Here is an 18,576-nt window from a genome sequence, read left to right as displayed (position 1 = left end):
AACAAAAATGGTCAAATACCTGGATTCAAATCCTGGCTTTGCAGTTGAGAAGCTACTTGATGTGGGCAAGCGCATTCATCTCTCTGGGTCTCTTTCTTCTATAGAATAGGATGGTTGGAGGGTTCCTGAAGCCGTGTGTATATATACATATATGCATATATGTTTGCATACATTCTATATGTGTAAAGCAGGGGCCTGGCTCAGAGTGCACAGTGCACATTAGCACTTTCCCTGGTGTTTGTGTTTTGGAAAGGTGAATATGCTCCCTGAAAGCTCTTAACACTGGAAATACTGGAGAACAATGATTTCTATCTTGTCCTCTATGATGACATATACAAGATCTCCCAGTTAGGGCAAAAAGAGGTAGAAGAGAAAAAACTGTGCTAGATGGTAGGCTTCATGGTCGAGGTCCAGATGGCAGTCTTAACCACACATCTGAAGTGGGAATGGAGGCACCAATTTACAGTGGCACAGTCCAAAGGAAGCACTCTGGGTCTAGATATAGCGGGTTTACATACAGGAAAGGACTGGACAGGCTCCTCCTCTTAGCCATCAAGATCCTGTGAGCCTTGGCAGGCAGTTATAAAATGACCTAGAGAGATGGAAAAGGGCGAAGATGACCATCTCCTGTGCTGTGCACTATGCCAGCCATCCCATTTCATCCTCATAAAAATCCCATTTTATCTATTCAGAAAGGTTTCGTGACTCACCAACAATCACACGAGCTAGGAAGTGGTGGCAGAGTTGGCACCTGGTTTGGATGCCCCCAAGATTATGTGTTGTCCATTTTACCATGCTGCCAGAATTGAAAGGTATGAGAATTATTGGTTTGATTGGGGATGGGGGCCTGACTGCTGTAACAGCAAGAAAGAATTTTATGGGTAGCACTTTGCCTCTAAGGTGGTTCCCTGAATTTGGGTGAGACACAGGTCCCCTAAGGAGTCCTTGGAAGGTACTTCTTGTTTAGGACTGGAAGCTCCATCAGAATCCTTGCATTCCTGCTGCTCTCTGCTACTGTTTAAGGTTAACCTTGATAATGTTAACAGAATAATAGGAAAGGAGATAATTATAACTCTTTAATATTTAGTAAAAGTCTCACAAATCATGAACTTACTGCAGAAAAAAAAAAAAGAGAAGAAACTTACTGCAGAAAAAAAAGAGTTCTAGGAGATGTAATTATTCATTTTTTTTTCAACAAATATTTACTGAGTGCCACCTGTATACCAGGTACCATTCTTGGGGCTGAGGACACAGCACAAAAGTGGCAGACAAAAATGCCTACTCCCATGGAATTCACTTTCTAGTGGAAGGAGATGCACAATTTTTTTAAGTGAAATATTATATTTGAAGGTGAGTAAGTGCTGTTCAGAAAAATTAAGTAGGAAAGGGGGATAGGGAACGTGGGCATGCAATTTAAATAGAGTCCTCAGGGAAGAGCTGACTGAGAAGGTGGCTTTTGAATTAAAGGAGGTGAAGGAATGAGCTGTGAGGGCTTATGGGAGAAGACCATTCTAAGGCAGGGGTTCTTAACATGGAGTCTGCAGACACTCTCCTCCAGAGATCTGTGTATAGAATTCACAGAGTCTTGGCTTCAGATAGGGAAAAAATGTTATCTTTATTTTCACGAATTAACATTTGGCATGTTCTTCAATTATGAATGCAGACAGCAAATCACAGTGCTATTAGCAGCACCTGTGATGTTGTTGCTAGTAGAAATCAGATATTTTCATAGCACATTATAGTTGCTGCAAATATCTTAAAATATCATTACAGTTATCACTACTTCATAATTATGCTGCTAGCTCTTGTAATTTAATGAATTAATAAGAAACACATATATTACTCTATTACACATTTTAAAAATATTTTGAGAGTTGTATTTCAGCATAATTGGTTTTCTTTAAAATTTATGAAACTTATTTTATGGATTTAAAGATACTGTACTCAGAAGGAATCCATGGGCATTACTAACTGCCACAGGGGTCCCTGGCACAAAGTAAAAGAAACCACTGTCTCCACCATTTGCGGTCTCCAGCAAATGCAGAGGTCCTGAGGTAGGAAGATGCTTATTGTGTACATGTAGAAGAAAGAAATGATATAGGCCGTTGTTAGGAATTTGGCTTTTGCTAGGAGTACTAAAGATGGTTTTGAGCTGAGGAGTGACATAATCTGACACTGGATTTTACAGGTTACTTTGCTGTCATATGGAGGACAGACTGAAAGCGGAAAGGCTGAAGCTGGAAGACAGGTGAGGAGGTCACTGAAATAAACCAGGTAAGAGATGATGTTAAAGTACACTAGAGTGGTAGCAGGGGAAGTGGTCAAAGTCAATATATTTTATGAAGATAGCTTTGGCAGGATTTGTTGACGAGGCATGAGAAAACAAGAATTCAAGGATGACTAGAGTTTTGTCTTGAACCAGTGGAAAAACAGAATTGCCATTAAAAGATATGTGAAGACTATGGAAGGAGTAGATTCGGGGGAGGATAAGGAGCTCAGCATTAAGACATAGTAAGCTTAAGATACCTATTAGATGTCCAAGTGCAGCCGTCCTGTAGGCAGTTAGAAATGGTAGCCTCAGCTCAGAGGTAAGTTCGGGGCTGAAGGTATCTTTTGAGAAGGGTCAGCAGGTTGCTGGTATTTAAAGCTATAAGACTGTTTGAAATCACTAAGGAATTGAGTGTAGAAAGAGAAGTCCAAGGACGATGTCCTTGGCCACTACAGGGTTAAGAGGTCTGGAAGATGAAAAGGAATCAGTAAGATGTTGTTAAAAAAGAAATATTCAGACATTTCTCCAAAGAAGAAATATAAATGGCCAATAAGCACATGAAAAGATGCTCAATGTTGCTCACCATTAGGGAAATACAGATCAAAGGTGCAGTACGGTACCACCTCACATCCAATAGGATGGGTACTATTTAAAAAAAAAAAAAACAAAATAACAAGGGTTGGCAAGGATGTGGAGAAATTAGAACACTTGTGCACTATCATTGAGAATATAAAATAGTACAGCTACTGTGGAAAACAGTATGGCCATTCCTCAGAAAATTAAAAATAGAATTACCATATGATCCAGCAATTCCATTTCTGGATATATATTCAAAAGAATTGAAAACAGGGTCTTGAAGAGATATTTGTGTACTTGTGTTCATAGTAGCATCATCCACGATAACTAAAATGTGGAAGCAACCCAAGTGTCTGTTAATGGATGAATGGGTAAAGCAAAATGTGGTATATACATAGAATAGAATATTATTCAGCCTTAAAAAGGAAGGAAATTCTGCAACATGCTACAACATGGATGCACCTTTAGGTCCTTATGCTAAGTGAAATAAGCCAGTCACAAAAAGACAAATACTGTATGATTCCACTTGTGCGAGATACCTAGAGTGATGAAATTCATAGAGACAGAGAGAACAGTGTTTGCCAGGGGCTGGAGCAAGGAGGGCAGATGGGGACTCATAGTTCAACAGGTACAGTTTCAGTTTTGCAAGATGAAAGAGTTCTGGAGATGGAGGGTGGTGACAGTTGCACAACAGTGTGAATGTACTTAATATCATTGAACTGTACACTTAAAAATGTTTAAGATAGTAAAATTTATGTTATGTGTATTTTATCACAATAAAAAAATTGGGGGAGGGGTGCCTGGCTGGCTCAGTCAGTGGAGCATGGGACTCTTGTGTGTTTGAGCTCTACTGTTGGGTGTAGAGATTCCTTAAAAATAAAATATTTAAAAATAATAAAAATATATTTTTTTAATTGGGGGAAAAAAGTAAAAAGAAAGCAGTGGCATCCAGAGAGATAGGAGGAATGTCTTAGAAGACAAGATAAGAGTATTTCAGGAGGGAGGAAAGCTCTATGTGCAAAGCTACCAAGAGGAATGAGGTTAGATACAGACTGACAATTGATCATTAGTTTCAGCCACGTTGAAGTCACTGGTGATACTGATAAGAGCCACATCAACACACTGGCATAAGTGAAAGTTTGACTGAGTGGGTTCAAGAGAGAGTGGGAAAGTCTATAGTTGTTATACCTTGTTCCAAGATTCTACTTGAAAATGAGAAGTCCTCTGTATATGTATGTTTATAGAAATAGATAATCATGTATCTGTAGGAGTTCAATTCAAATGATTTTTATTGAGGGTCTTCCAGGTACTAGGCATGTTTAATGGATTCTACAGATAAGTGAGAGAAAGAAAACACATTAACTGCCTTCCAGTATTTCACAAGAGTTCATAATCTAACAAACTTTGTGGACACAAAGTGATGTATATGGCTAAATATGCACAGTCAGACCCAGCATCAATTTTTTCAGTGTATGGCTAAAACTGTGGATTCCACATTCATATGGTCTTAGGATAGAGTCCTGTCCCCACCATTCACCAGCTCTGTGACTTTGTACAACCTCTGTGTGCCTAAGTTTCCTCCTCTGTAATTAGGGATGCAATAATTTCCAAACTTCAGTGTGCCTGGTATGCTTGTTAAAAATGGAGATTTCTGGGAGTGCCTGGCTGGCTCAGTCAGAAGAGTTTGCGACTCTGGATCTCAGGGTCATGAGTTCAAGTCCCACGTTGGGTGTAGAGATTACTTAAAGAAATAAAACTTAAATTTCTTTAAAGTTTTATTTATTTTATTTTTGAGACGGGCAGGGGGTGGGGCAGAGAGAGAGGGAGAGAGAGAATTCCAAGCAGGCTCTGTGGAACCTGATGCAGGGCTTCATCTCACAAACCATGAGATCATGACCTGAGCAGAAATCAAGAGTCTAACGCTCAACCGACTGAGCCACCCAGGAGCCACTCCCCGCCAACCCTCAAATTTTTTTTAAATGTGGATTTCCAGGCGCCTGGGTGTCTCAGTTGGTTAAGTGTCAGACTTTGGCTCAGGTCATGATCTCTCAGTTCATGAGTTTGAGCCCTGCATCTGGCTCTCCGCTGTCAGTGTGGAGCCTGCTTTGGATCTTCTGTCCCCCTCTCTCTCTGCCCCTCTCCTGCTTGTGCTGTCTCTCTCTCTCTCTCTCTCTCTCTCGGTCTCAAAAATAAATAAACATAAATAAAATAAAATAAAATAAAATAAAATAAAATAAAATAAAATAAAATCTCTCTCGGTCTCAAAAATAAATAAACATAAACAAAATAAAATAAAATAAAATAACATAAAATAAAATAATAAAATAAAAATAAAACGTGGATTTCTAGGCTTTATCCCTAAAGGTTCTCAACGGGCAGGTCTGGGGCAAGACCCAAGGATATGCATTTTTTAATAAGTACCTGGTCATGCTTGATGCCCTTGGCCTTGAACCACACTTTGTAAGCATTGGCCTGGCACTCAGTAATTGCTCATCAGACAATAGCTGTTCTTCCGGGGGTCCCTACTGGGAACAAAAGTTCTAATCCCTTGTGATTTATATCCAGAACCAGAGGTCCAGCATACCCTAAGCACCCTAAATGTAGAAAAGAGCATGAGAATCATTCAACATTTATTTATTGAATGCTTACTCTGTTCTAACAGTGTTCAAGGGCTGGAGAGACAAACAATATATGACTCAATAATTTGTTTGAGTCATCAGGATAGGCAGAAGCCCCACATGAAGTTAGCCACACTCTCCAGCAGCCAAACTGTATCAGGTGAGAAGTCCTATGTTCACTCACTAGCTGCTTAAGGCAGTACTTGTACAACAATAACATGAACATGAATCACCTGGGTTCCTGTTTACATGAAGGTTCTGATTCATTAGGTTTGCATTTCTGAGAATCTGCATTTCTAACGGGCTGCTAGATGATTTGGATGGTGCCAGTCCATAGATGATACTTGATGTAGTAGAGTTAGGAAAACTGGATCACAATACTTGTCCTAACATTAGAGTTCCTAGAGACTTTCTGCAAATCCTAAAGGGACAAAATGAAATCTGGGAAGATCACACATGTGAGCTTTGCTCACCCTTTCATCCATCTCCTCTGTTTCTGGAATCTGATCCTCACCCTCCCAAATATAGTCAGTGCTACTAGGTGACCTCCTCTAAGGGAGGGTGAACATTCATTCTCTTGGTCATTCAGTAAATATTTCCTGGCTGCCTACTCTGTGCCAAGCCCTATGCAAAGCGCATAATTTGGCATTCAAGAGAGGACAGATCCAGCAGCTCTGCCTCCTAGGCTCCAGGCAGGGGCTGCAGGTGGGGTTTGGGCAGATAGGAAAGCTGCCCAGGGCTGCATCTGCGGCTTAAGACACTGCCCTGGCAAGAGCCAGCCTTGCTACTTTCTGTGGTGCTACAAACACATGCCTGGGAGAAGCACCCCTCTGGAGCCTTTGCCAGCTGGTTTAGAGATGGTACTGACCAGCCGTAGGAGATGTCTGGATGATGTGCCAGCCTGGCCACCTGTCTCTTCTCAGACTCTCAGACTCAGCCCAGTGGCCACAGATGGCAGAAGGCAAAGAAGATCCCTGGGGCTTCTAAACACTTCCCCAGAAACTGGCAGCAGGCAGTAACTCCGGCCAAGTCAGGGGCCAGCTTGACCAGACACTCATCAAAGTGTGAGACGCCCCGCGTGGAGCTGAGGGACCCGGCTCTGTCCAAGAACCATCAAGAACCAAAGGTGCTGGCTCCAAGTCAAGTTGAACAGGGTAAGCAAAACCCTTTCCTTTTCCCCTAGGGTTTCTTTCTTTCTTTCTTTCTTTCTTTCTTTCTTTCTTTCTTTCTTTCTTTCTTTCTTTCTTTTTATGTTTATTTATTTTTGAGAGAGAGAGACAGACAGACAGACAGCACAAGCTGGGGAGGAGCAGACAGAGAGGGAGACACAGAATCTGAAGCAGTTTCCAGGCTCTGAGGTGTCAGCACAGAGCCCGACATGGGGCTCAAACACACGAACTGCTAGATCATGACCTGAGCTGAAGTCTGACACTTAACCGACTAAACCACCCAGGTTCCCCTTCCATAGGGTTTCTGATAAATGAAGCAAGTCTCCCTTCATCTGGCAGTCTTACAAAGACCCTTCCCATGGATTTACTGATGAATTCGTAGCCATGCTGGAGGTAACCTGGTTTTATTAGAAATAGCATGCATTTAACAAGCACCTATACAAACAAGACTTTATCTTAGGGCAGTGAGTTCCAGGTTCAGACCCTATTTTAGAGGGGTTTTGGCCCATTTAGGAAGACAAATCCTTAAGTATATGCAGGATGGGCAAGCTATCTGGGGAGCCTGTGGGGTGGAATAATACAGAAAGGTTGAGAAGGGTCTGGAGATGGACCTGCATATAGATAAAAATTTTGATGAGTTGGGGGGGCGGGGAGAATGATACAGAGAGATGAAATGTGTCTGTCTGGTGCACAGCAGTGCAGTGGGGGCATAGAACATGATGCTAATAACTGGTTCTAGGCAGAGAGAGAGAGAGAACTGCCTTCTGAGAGAGAACTGCCCTTTGTACAGGAAAATATACTAGTAAGCTGGTTGAAGATGAAAGGTGAGAACCACCAGTTGCCCCAAGTTAGAAGTAGGAGATGAGAACATGCAGTCTACTTCTAGGAATCTACCCCAGAGAGACCCTCTGATGTGGGCACAAGAAGATCTGTTTAAGATATCATTAGAGGGGTGCCTGGCTGGCTCCGTCAGTAGAGCATGAGACTCTTGATCTCAGGGTCATGATTTCAAGCCCCACATTGGGTGTAGAGGTTACTTAAAAAAAATAAATAAAATAAATCTTTGGGATGCCTGGGTGGCTCAGTCAGTTGGTCATCCGACTTCAGCTCATGTCATGATCTTATGGTTCATGGGTTCGAGCCCCGCGTCATGCTCTGTGCTGACAGCTCGGAGCCTGGAGCCTGCTTCGGATTCTGAGACTACCTCTTTCTCTGCCCCTCCCCCACTCACGCTCTGTCTCTCTCTCAAAAGTGAATAAACACTAAAAAATTTTTTTAATAAAATAAAATATAATATTTATTTTATTATTATTTTTCTAATGTTTATTTATTTTTGAGAGACAGAGTATGAGCAGGGGAGGGGGAGAGAGGGAGAGGGAGACACAGAATCCAAAATAGGCCCCAGGCTCTGAGCTGTGAGCACAGAGCCCGACATGGGGCTCAAACCGACAAGCCATGAGATCGTGACCCGAGCTGAAGTTGGATGCCCAACCGACCAAGCCACCCAGGCGCCCCTAAAATACAATCTTTATAAAGAAAAAAGAAAAAATGGAAATGGCTTGAATGTCCATCACTAGAGCACTGGCTAAATAAACCACAGTCAAAAAGAAGGCAGTGGGGCACCTGGGTGGCTTAGCTGGTTAAGCATCTGACTCCTGATTTCTGCTCAGGTCATGATCTTGCAGTTCATGGGTTGGAGCTCTGAGTCAGCCTCTGCACTGATAGTGTGGATCCTGCTTGGGATTTCTCTCTCTGCCCTTCCCTGCTAGTGCACTCTCTCTCTCTCTCTCAAAAATAAATAAAAACATTAAAAAAAAAAAAAAAGAAGGCAGCAAAGAAAGAAGCATTGTGTGGTTTTGTGTGTTTGATGTGGAAAAAGTTCTAATAAAAGTGTTAAGTGAAAAGCAAGTTTCAGGATATACAAATATCAGATCATTATGCTGTACACGTGAAAACAAAAAGCAAGTTTCGGGGTAATATGTATAATAAGATTTTATCTGTATTAAAAAACACCTTAAAAAGCCTACATTTTTATCTGAACATAGACACACAGATATACATAATTTCATAGAGAAAACAAAGCATCTGAAAGATACTCATCAAATTGTTGATGAGTTGCCTGTGTTGTAGTGTAAGAAGTGAAGTTGGGAAGAGGTGAAGGGTTAACGTAGGAGTTGTGAAGATGAAAAGGAAGAGTCAACCCCATGGTTGTTGAGGAAGCCCTAAGAAGCCCTTTGCATTTACCATAGGTGCTTAGAATTCTCCAGAGACAAAAGCATCATGGGGGTGGCAGGACATGTTTCCCCAGCCCAACCATGGACTGCATTGTCCAGGAAGTCTGCCCTCTGGTCTAGCCCTCTGGTCTAGCCCCAGTGCTGACTCCTGGTGGCCTGGGGCCTGTTTGGCCCTCTTTGGGCCCCAGCATTAGGGTCTCTCTGGGATTCTAAGTTCATTCCAGAGCCTTCTCATGGAGACTGAGCTCCAGCAGGGGCATGGAAAAGCTCCACTTGGCCTTTGGCCTGCTGGGACTTAAACATGGGCCAGGCTGCGACTGGGAATCAGTGTGAGAAAGGAGGTTTCTGAGCATCACGGCCTCCTGGAGGAGCTCCCTCCTCTGACAGATGGACTACCATTTCTTCCCAGAACATTTGGCTTGAGGATACCTGGCCCAGCTTGGTTCCTCAGGAAACAAATGTGGGGATTATTCATTAGGTGTTGGGCTCTAAACAGTTAATGAAACCCACTGAGTGAGGGCTCTGGACTGGGAGGCAGAAGTGGAGACTGCTTCAGGCTAGGACTTGGGCTCTGGGCCCACAGGATGTTGGTGTGAGCTGTGCACAGGTGCAGATACAATTCCTACGGTTGGTCTAGGCTAGCTTCAGTTTACAGAGATGTGTTAGATGAAGTCCCTGTCCTGAGGATACCACAGGATGGAGGAGGGGCATTAATTGGATTTGGATGGGGTCAAGTATGTGGACAGAATCTAGCCTCAGCGTGGAACCAGAAGCAGCAAGGGCAGCTGGCCCTGAGATGCCTCACTCCAGTCAAGGCTTCGTTAATGGTGTCCTGGCCTTGACCAGCTTCCCACTGCTGGGAAGTGCTCCAGAGTCCAAGGTGGTTGCCTTAGGAGCCTCCTGCAGGCACTAGTGAGCAAGCTGTTCCTCCCTTATGGCTGTGGACAAAGTGACTTGTGAGCCTGGGGTGGCCTTAGCCACTGTAACTGGTGGACATCCAGGACCTGCAGCTCTGGCAGGTGGCAACCTCCTTCAAAATGTACTAGATCTCCAGCCAGGGCCCTGGGGAGAGACTTGGACAGGAATTGGCCCTGGATGCCTGTGCAATGGACATGCTTGGAAACAAGGGAATTCTTGTCAAGCTGATCCCCAGCTAGGCCAGCTCCAGGAAGATCATCCACCTAATACAGTTCCTCTAGGCTCTAGGAAAGTTCTACAGAAGAAGGAAAGCCTGTAGACACTGGCATCCAGCTGGGGCAAGAGAGGCAGATTCCTAAGGGGCAGAAGGCACTTCCCTGAAGACCCTCTGTCATTGGGCATCTAGCTGCTTACTTTTCTGATCCCCAGCTGCCCTTAGAATTCAAGGAAAGGCACACAGCTCTTAAGTGTCTAGTCTGCTGGCTGTCCAGGCTGGGAGGGCATGCCCAAGGAACGGCAAGTACCATTCTTGCTCTGGAAAACCTCACAGCTCAGGTGGGGAGGTGAGATTCCTAGATTGGAAACAAGATGGGTTAGGGCATGAATCAGTGTTCAAGTGTCCACTTTGGCCATGTGTGTGCACATACACACAAGGTGTGAATGAGCCAGGAAGGATTCACTATGTGGGAGCAGAAGAAAGACTGTGTGCATGTGTGCATTTGTGTGTACCCATGCTCATGTGTATGTGTGTGTTGCGTGTCTGCGTGTGTCCAGATACACCTAATGTAGCCTGTCTAGAGTCCCCATCCTCTGTGCTATTTGCCTAGACAACCTAAAAATAATTTCCATTTAACTTTAGGATTTGTTATTCGAGGCATAAGATGCTTGCCCAGCAGATACAGTTTTCTACATACACTTTATCTGAGATCAAGTTAAAATGGGTCTGCATTATTTATACACAGGATGGCTAGTGAGCAAAAGGCAGACTAGAACAGCCTGGATTTGGCTGGTAAGTCCATATAAAAACGATCCCTACGTGGATAACAAAACTGGACAGTGTGCATAGGTTGGCAGTGATGGCATCGACAGTGATGATGACAATGATGAAAAAGGGCCCAATATGGTTACCAGGGGTATGAACAACCCTGTATCTCACCCACACATGACATAGAATTGGGCACATGGCAAGCAGTCATGAATATTTATTCAATTTATTTGTAGGTGTTTAGAAGGAATGTCCACATATGTGACACATATAAAAATATGGAGCTAGATGACTGATAATTCATCACGTACAGAGGACTATCAAATGATAGATTGAGTTTAAAAATTAGTTTATTGGACCAATGGCTGGGGGATCATACAATTATCAGATTGAATGATGAAAGCCATGGAGGAATGATAGGTTGATAAATAACTTGTTGATACTTGATAAAGGGGTAAGAAGGGAGATAATTTGTGGCCAGGTGACAAAGTTAGTAGATCCATGGTCAAATCCAAATAGGTAGATAGATAGGTGAACAGAAATGTAGCAATGGAGTGAGAGGCAGATAAGAGGATGAGCGAGATACTGCAGTGGGCAGAATAATGCCCTCCCAAAATGTTTATGGTGTGCTTTCCATAACCTGGAATATGTTACCTTACATGGCAAAAGGGACTTTGCAAACATGATTAAATCAAGGGCCTTGAGATGGAGACATTACCCTGTATTACCCAGATGACCTCAGTCTAATCATATGTCCTACCCATGACCTCTCTTTCAGCATGCCCCAGCCTCCTCTGCCTTCTTTTCAGTTCTTGATCACTCCTACCTCAGGGCCTTTGAACTCACTGTTGCCTCTGTCTGCTGCTTGTTGCCTCTCAGATCTCAGCTCAAATGAGTGTTGCCTCCCTGCTTCCAGATTTTTGTCCTGAAGCCTTGAGCACACTCCGTTCCTGGGGACTGGGCTGGTGCAATGGGATGTCCCAGCTCTTAGCCTGCCCTGGCTGGCACTATCCCCAGCCCTGGGTCCCGCCCAAGGCTGCGGGATGGAGCAGTGTGCATGAGTCATCGAGCCACAGACACAGTCCCCTTGTTGGAGGGACCTGAGAAGTTATGTTGTGGCAAACTCTTAGAGCCAATGGCCAGATTGAAAGGGAAGGTTAGGAATTTCCCCAAATTATTCAGGCTCACACAAGGCTGGGAGGGGGCTGGACGGTAGAAGAGCTGGGAGTGGCCTGTGGGGATGATGCTATAACCTCTCTGTGGACTGCCCTGTTCCCACCCAAGCTAGAACAGGCTGTAGAGGAGTAGATGACATGCCCCAGTCTGAAAGGCACTCATTACCCCTCAACTATTCCTTCAGTCACCTCTCTGTGACTGAGCACCCACAGTGTACCAGGAACTGTGCTGCGCTACTCCAGGCCAGGCCCTGCCCTGAAGGAACTTACAGTCTAGTCGGGAAGGCAGGCTGGCATGCAGACCTTACCGATTGACTGGACAAGGGCTCGCTGTCAGGGCTCACAGAGAAGCCACCCTCGGCTGCCTGTATGACGGCAGTGACCAGACTAGCTAGAAGGGCATTCCAGGCAGTAGAATCAGCCTGGTGTGTTAGTTTTCTAGAGCTGCCATAACAAAGCAGCACATGCTGAATGGCTTAAAACAACAGAAAATTGTTCTTTCACAACTCTGGAGGCTGGAAGTCCAAAATGAGGGTGTTGACAGGGCCAGGCTCCCTCCCAAGCCTCAAGGGGGAGGATACTTCATTGCCTCTTCTAGCTTCTGGTAGCTCCAGGCATTCCTTGGCTTGTGGCTGCATCCTTCTGATCTCTGCCTTCATCTTTACATGGTCTCTTCCTTCTGTGTCTGTGTGTCTCCACATGTGCCTGTGACTGTGTCCCAATTCCCCTCTTCTTACAAGGACATCAGTCATATTGGCTTTGGGTCCACCCTAATGACTCATCTGAACTGGATTATATCTGCAAATAGCCTATTTCTAAATAAGGACATACTCACAGGTACTAGGGATTAGGACATTTTTGGTGGGACACAATTCAACCCGTAACAGTCAGTGAAGACTTGCAAGGGCCTGGAGCTCAGGACCAGAGCACTCTGCTGCTTGCTGTTTCATCAAAAGCTTTGTACACGTTTCCCCTGGGGGCAGCTCACTGGTCCATACACCTGTTAGCATGTCTCCACCTACAGACTTGCTCCCAGCTCCCCCCATCTCGACAGCTTTTCCATCTCATGCGGCAGACTTGTCTCTGTAGGAAATCTTTCTCTGATTTCTGAGATTCTCAGTCTGTCCTCTTCAGCTTCCTCCCCACCCCATGCCAAGCCTAGCATCAGGAAGCCAGAGGCTTTGAGTGTAGCCCTTCGGCTATTTCCATATTCCCCTCAACACCATCTCTGCCCAGGCTTCTGACCGAGCCTGGGTGTCCCTGTGATGGGGGAGGCAGAGCTCTAACTTCTGCACCAATGGCCCTAGCTGTTGAATTGTCCCCTTTGCTCTGGCCACACTGCATCTGCTAGGAGCTCCCTGAGAGTTCTGAGGTGTCCCCACTTCCAACACTGGGGGACCTATGAAGGCCACTTGGCCCCTACAGTGAACAGGGCTGTAGCGGAGCACTGCCTAGCTGACTCAATTTGAGGGGCTCACAAAGGGCTCTCTGACCCAAAGATTTCTCTCACCTAACTGCCCAGGCTCAGAAATTCCACCATGGGCAAGTCTGACAGCATCCACCCCTAATGAGGACAAGTATCCCTTCCCGGGGAGTGGGGTGGGCAGAGCAGGGAGACTCTCTGATGGGAGTGGCTTAGGCAGGGACTTGCCTCCGGAACCTGGAAATCTGGTGATATTTCACTCAAGTCCTACAGGAGACTTGCCACCCAGGAGCAGGAGGGGCCAAAGAAGACAGGCTATGATGCAGAGCTTTGTCCAGAGCCTGCAGGCTGTACAGTGGGGGGCAGCTGAGGGCAGCTCCAAGCCCAGCCTGACCCAGGCAGAGATGCATTCGGGCCCTAGGATATGAACTAAGCCCAGCCTCTTCCTTCTCTCCTGCCCATCCTCCTTTGTCCTGAACCTCCCCGCCTGAAGACCCAGCCTCTTCGACATACTCCCAGCCACTGGGCTGTTAGTGGCCTTTGGACTGGGGAAGGATTGGGGCCTCCCTCTTGGGCTCCACACCCCTGCTGGCAATCATCAGGAGCAGGGAGAGGCCCAGAACTGTCACTCCCTGGGCACAGTCCCACAGTGTCCTCAACCGGCCAGTCCTATTCTGCCCTTTCTCCCATGGGGAGGAGCTGGGGGCAGGGCCCAGACCTGGACAGAGGCACTGTGTTGCCAGGGGCCCTTAGTCCCACGTGTGCCCATGGAGCCCACACTGTGTGCGAAAGCTCTGGATGAGGCCGGGCTGCCTGGACTGTTCTTCCTTACCTGCCAGAGGGACTGAAGGATAGGAAGGTGTGGGCTGGGGGGTGGGCGGGGGGATGGGGGGTGTTTTGCTCACTACAAGACCCCAAGTCTTCCAGAAAGGTTTCTTTGGAAGGGTGAGCCAGCCATGTCTAATAATGAGCTATTTCAGTTTTGACACAATCAAGTCTAGCTTTAGGCTGCCTAAAATAGCCGGGTATAGAAGCCAAAAATCTGCAAGGATGGTTTGGCTCCTAAGGCCTGGGGTCCAGTGCAGGCCCAGGTTGGGGTCAGGAGGGTGGCCTCAACCCCTGCATCCAAATTCCAGGCCTCAATCTCCACCCCAAGGTACCAGTCCAGGCCTAGCCCATACCAGATCCTGAGGCTAATGAATCCTCTCAAATTCCCACTCTTACCTGTCCAGTTAGTACCCACATGGCAAACATTAATAGAGCACTTTCTAGATTAAGAACTGTGTGGAGAATTTCATGGTGCCCCAGAGAGGGTAAGGAATGGTCAAGTGTATAGCTGTCTGGCTTTGAACCTGCTGCTCATGGGAGAGAAGGCATCTCCAGGCCAGACCTGAGCCTATGTTGGGGGGTCCAGTCAGTAGCCTGGGCAGCTGGGCTGGCCTCTTTGCCCAGGATTATCTACCTGCTGGGTTACCAAGGACAGCCAAGTTGGGGAAACAGCCCCTGTCAATGGCCTTACTGGCCCCTCTTGGGCTTGCTGAATTCTTTGTTCCCTCTCTCACAGAGAAGGAGGGAAACCAAGCAGTGTGTGTTATGGGCCGCAAGGCTCTGAACCTTTAGCATAGCACCATGCTAAGACGGGGAACAGCATAGAGACACTCAGGGGGCACCTTTGGAGCAGAGCCGGCTGCCTTGGCTCAGGAAATAAATGCTCAGCTCCCTCTTAGCAGCAAAATCCTGCTGTGTGTCCTATTTCCTCACCAGGCCCTCAGAGACCATCTGGGGAATCCGTGAGAGCATGATCTGCCTCCGCCAGGGGTACAATCCCCAAGGTCATCAGCCACCAGACTTCTGTGTGTTCTCTGGAGGTCTTTGCGCAGCACCGGGAAGAATAGTTTCTCCCTCACCTGATCCTTGACTTCTCTGGGAAGCTCATCCCTCCCTAATGCCCCCTGTGGGCTTCCTGAGTCCCAGAACCTCAAAAGTACAGTCTAACAAAGCTGTTAATGGCCGTTCCACCACTTGGTAGCTATTTGTGAGCAAGATAATCTCTCTGAGCTTCATTTGCCTCACTTATAAAGTAGAAATAATGACAGTCTTTATCTGAAAGGGTCATTGTGAGGATCAAGTAAGATCATCTAGGGGCTGGCACATAGTGACTGTCTAATAAACAAGTGGTATGATTATCATTATTATCTGTGGGTAACCTTCTTTAATCTGCTTCTCTTCCTTTGCCCCTCCCCTTTAGCCCCCTAAATCCATAATTGTCACCTTCCTAGAAGCTTCTCCAGTTTGAAAGGGGTTAGCTGGTCAGGTCCTGCTCCCGGGTGAGTGGGAAACAGGGATGTGTGCCTGAGCATTCTGATTGTAGAGCCTAGAATGGGTTGTCCACTGACCCAGAACGCTCTCGCTTAGGTCACCATCCACATTCTTAATTCAAGGGGATTTCAAGAATGAGCATTTCTGTGGTAGAAGACAAAGCCAAGAAACGGAGAGGGTGAGGGAGTCACTGAAGGCTACACAGAAAGCTTAGGCCAGAGCTGGGCTAGAGCCCCAGGGGACCTGCCATCCAGCTCTCCTCACTGTCTGACTCAACAGCTCTCATTTCTTCAGAAGTCTCACTGGAAACCTTATTCTGGAGCTTTCCTGTTCAGAGAAAGCAGCAAAGTATAGAGCCAGCCCCCTGGGCCTAGAGCCCTGAACTCCCTGGGCAGACCCACAGGCTGACAGAGACGTTACCGGAGCTGATGATTCAACTTCCTGCCTTTTGAGAGCACCCAGACCACAGAGGTTTTCTTTCTTGGAGGAGGGGGGCATCTCCTTGCCTTGGGCCAGGCAGAGTGGGTCAAGTCTCCACCACAAACCACAGGGACTAGGTGGTGCGTGGGGCAGCCCCTAGGGGGCCATGCTAGAATCCTGGCTGGTGCTTCCTTAAGCCTGTCTCCTCTTTGGGTTAATGATTACCACGTAGGGTGACAAACTATCCTTTTTTTTTTTTTTTTTTTTTTTTTTTTTAAATCTGCCCTGGTGTTAGCACCAAAAACTCCACATCCTGGGAAACCCCTCAGCCCTGGGCAAACCAGAACGGTTGGTTACTTTATTACTACCTGCATTTCAGGAGGACACGACTTCCCACCTCAGTGACGCTGGGAGCATGGGCCCCAGGACAGCACATTCTAGAACAGAGAATTAGCAAACTATGGTCTGAGGACCTGATCTGGCCCTATGCCTATTTTTGAACAGCCCATGAGCTGAGAATAGTTTTTATGTTTTTTAATGGTTGAAAACAAAATTAAAGAAGAATAATATTTCATGACACGTGGAAGTTACATGAAAGTCAAATTTCCATGTTCATAAATCAAGGAACACAGCCATGTCCATTCACTTATATATCGTCTCTGGTTGTTTTCTTATTACAAAGCAGAGTTGAAGAGCTGTGACATAGACTGTATGGACACACAGACCACCTCAAAGTCTCAAGTATTTACTGTTTGACCCTTGACACAAACAGTTTGTTGACCCCTGTTCCAGAGACAGACAGAAGGTGGGAATGCTTGAGGTGCACCAGGTGTAGGTGTGTGTTGAGGGGGCAGTGATGCTTCTGTGAAGAAACTCAGAGCTAGAGGAGAGAGAGAATAGAGGAGGCTTCATAGCACAGCACTAATCCAGGATTTATTGGGTTAGCTGTGAGGTGGGGACAAGGTACCGAGTTTCTCTAAGACTCAGTTTGCCCCTTTGCACTGTGGGGTGAAGGTAGGTAGGCTCTGCATCTCTCTGACTTCAGTGCCTAGTCCTCTAAGCTGACACAGTCCTCTCCAATGACTCAGGCACTCCAGGACTTCTGTGTGGCCTAGAGCAGACAGGTCCTGATCCCTCTGGGCCAAGCCCACAGCCTATTTGGCTTTAAGCCACAAATAGCCCACAGCCTGTTTGGCTTTAAGGCAGACCCAGATCCTGTTCCCAGGACTGGAAACTCCATCCTAACTAACTAATGTTTCAACAAAGCTTAGGAAGCACCTACTATGTGAAAGGTAATTTTAGGGCCTCCTAATACTGGAATGGTCCAAGGAGCCTCTCTTTCCCTTTCTTCCAGTCATTTGAGGTGGGGAGCTCTCCTCCCCAAGAGAAGGTGCAATAGAGCAATTGACTCCACGACCCCTCTTCTTAGATGAACACACTAGAAACCTCTCAAGTGCCAGGTCATGTACTATGTGCTATTAAGCTGAGCCAGCAGGCAGTTGACAATCTGGGAGAGTTTGAACAATGTGGACTCGAGTGAAATTGGACCCAATGCCAAGTCTAAAGTGGGCACCAACTTGACCCCTCTGCCCCTTCCCTGCCTTAGCCCTACAACAAGATGTACTCCCTTTTTCTCTTTCAGAGGGCTGGGAAAGGAATTTATCTGGTTCATAGAAGGCTTGCGGGGGGCTGACCTCAGTGTGGACCTTCGTGAGCCCCGGCTAAGCACCTACAGTGGTCTGTCTGGTCTTTTCTGGAGACCTTTGTGCCCTCGGAGCACAAAGCCACCTTCTTCTTCTTTGCCCCTGTCCCCACAGCTCTGGTGGCTGACCTTAATGCATAGGACATCTGAGAACCCAAAAAACTAAGGATCAGAGGAAGGTACTACAGAAACAGATGCTCAATTTCCAGGCTCTCTGAAATTTCTGCTGGGATTGATTGGGTCAGAGGGGTTATTTATCTTTTTTAAATAAACATTTTAATTGAAATCTAATATTCTTGAAGAAAAGCGCTCAGCTCATAAGTTCACAGCTTCTGTGAACACACCTCTGTAACTATTACCTATGTGACCAAAAACAGCAATACCAGCCCCCCAAACCTCTAGTGCCCTCTGTAAGTTACTGACCCCAGGGATAACCACTATGGTATCCTCTGTCACCATAGATTAGTTTTGCCTATTTTTGAAAACTTATATAAATGGAATCATATAGTATGTGCTATTTTTATGTCTGGTTTCTCTTGCTCAGTGAGATTCACCCATGTTATTGACTATGAAATAGTTTGCTCAGTTTCATTGCTATTCTCTGTTTTATGAATGTACCACCACTGATTTGTTGATATCATTGTTGATGGAAATTTGGGTTGTTTCCAGCAATAGTACATGTCTTTTGGGACATGTATGTACCCTTGCTGAGTATATGTACTTAGAAGTGGAATTGTTGGGATATCAGACATGCTTATGTTTAGCTTT

At 45.9% G+C, this 18,576-nt stretch overlaps 1 protein-coding gene and 1 long non-coding RNA gene across 9 annotated transcripts in view; one reads left to right on the top strand and one right to left on the bottom strand.

Annotated features, from left to right (window-relative positions):
• Positions 1-18,576, bottom strand: part of JADE2 (jade family PHD finger 2) — a 131,833-nt gene that overhangs the window by 52,375 nt on the left and 60,882 nt on the right. For 7 of the 8 annotated variants that reach the window (XM_042984018.1, XM_042983957.1, XM_042983971.1 and 4 more), the window contains exons 3-4: positions 711-796; positions 519-592 (exon numbers count right to left, since the gene is read on the bottom strand). The gene's annotated coding sequence lies outside the window, so the exon portion shown is untranslated. The remainder of the gene's footprint in view (positions 1-518; positions 593-710; positions 797-18,576) is intronic. The other variant, XM_042983960.1, reaches the window with a different exon arrangement.
• Positions 2,143-18,576, top strand: part of LOC102956785 — a 49,372-nt gene continuing 32,938 nt past the window's right edge. Inside the window, exons 1-2 of the long non-coding RNA XR_445785.3 lie at positions 2,143-2,274; positions 6,387-6,617. This is a non-coding gene — a long non-coding RNA (uncharacterized LOC102956785). The remainder of the gene's footprint in view (positions 2,275-6,386; positions 6,618-18,576) is intronic.

This window comes from Panthera tigris, chromosome A1 (genome assembly GCF_018350195.1).
Source record: "Panthera tigris isolate Pti1 chromosome A1, P.tigris_Pti1_mat1.1, whole genome shotgun sequence".
Lineage (NCBI taxonomy): Eukaryota > Metazoa > Chordata > Mammalia > Carnivora > Felidae > Panthera > Panthera tigris.
Note: the sequence above shows the minus strand (reverse complement) of the source record. Positions and strands in the feature narration are given on the sequence as shown.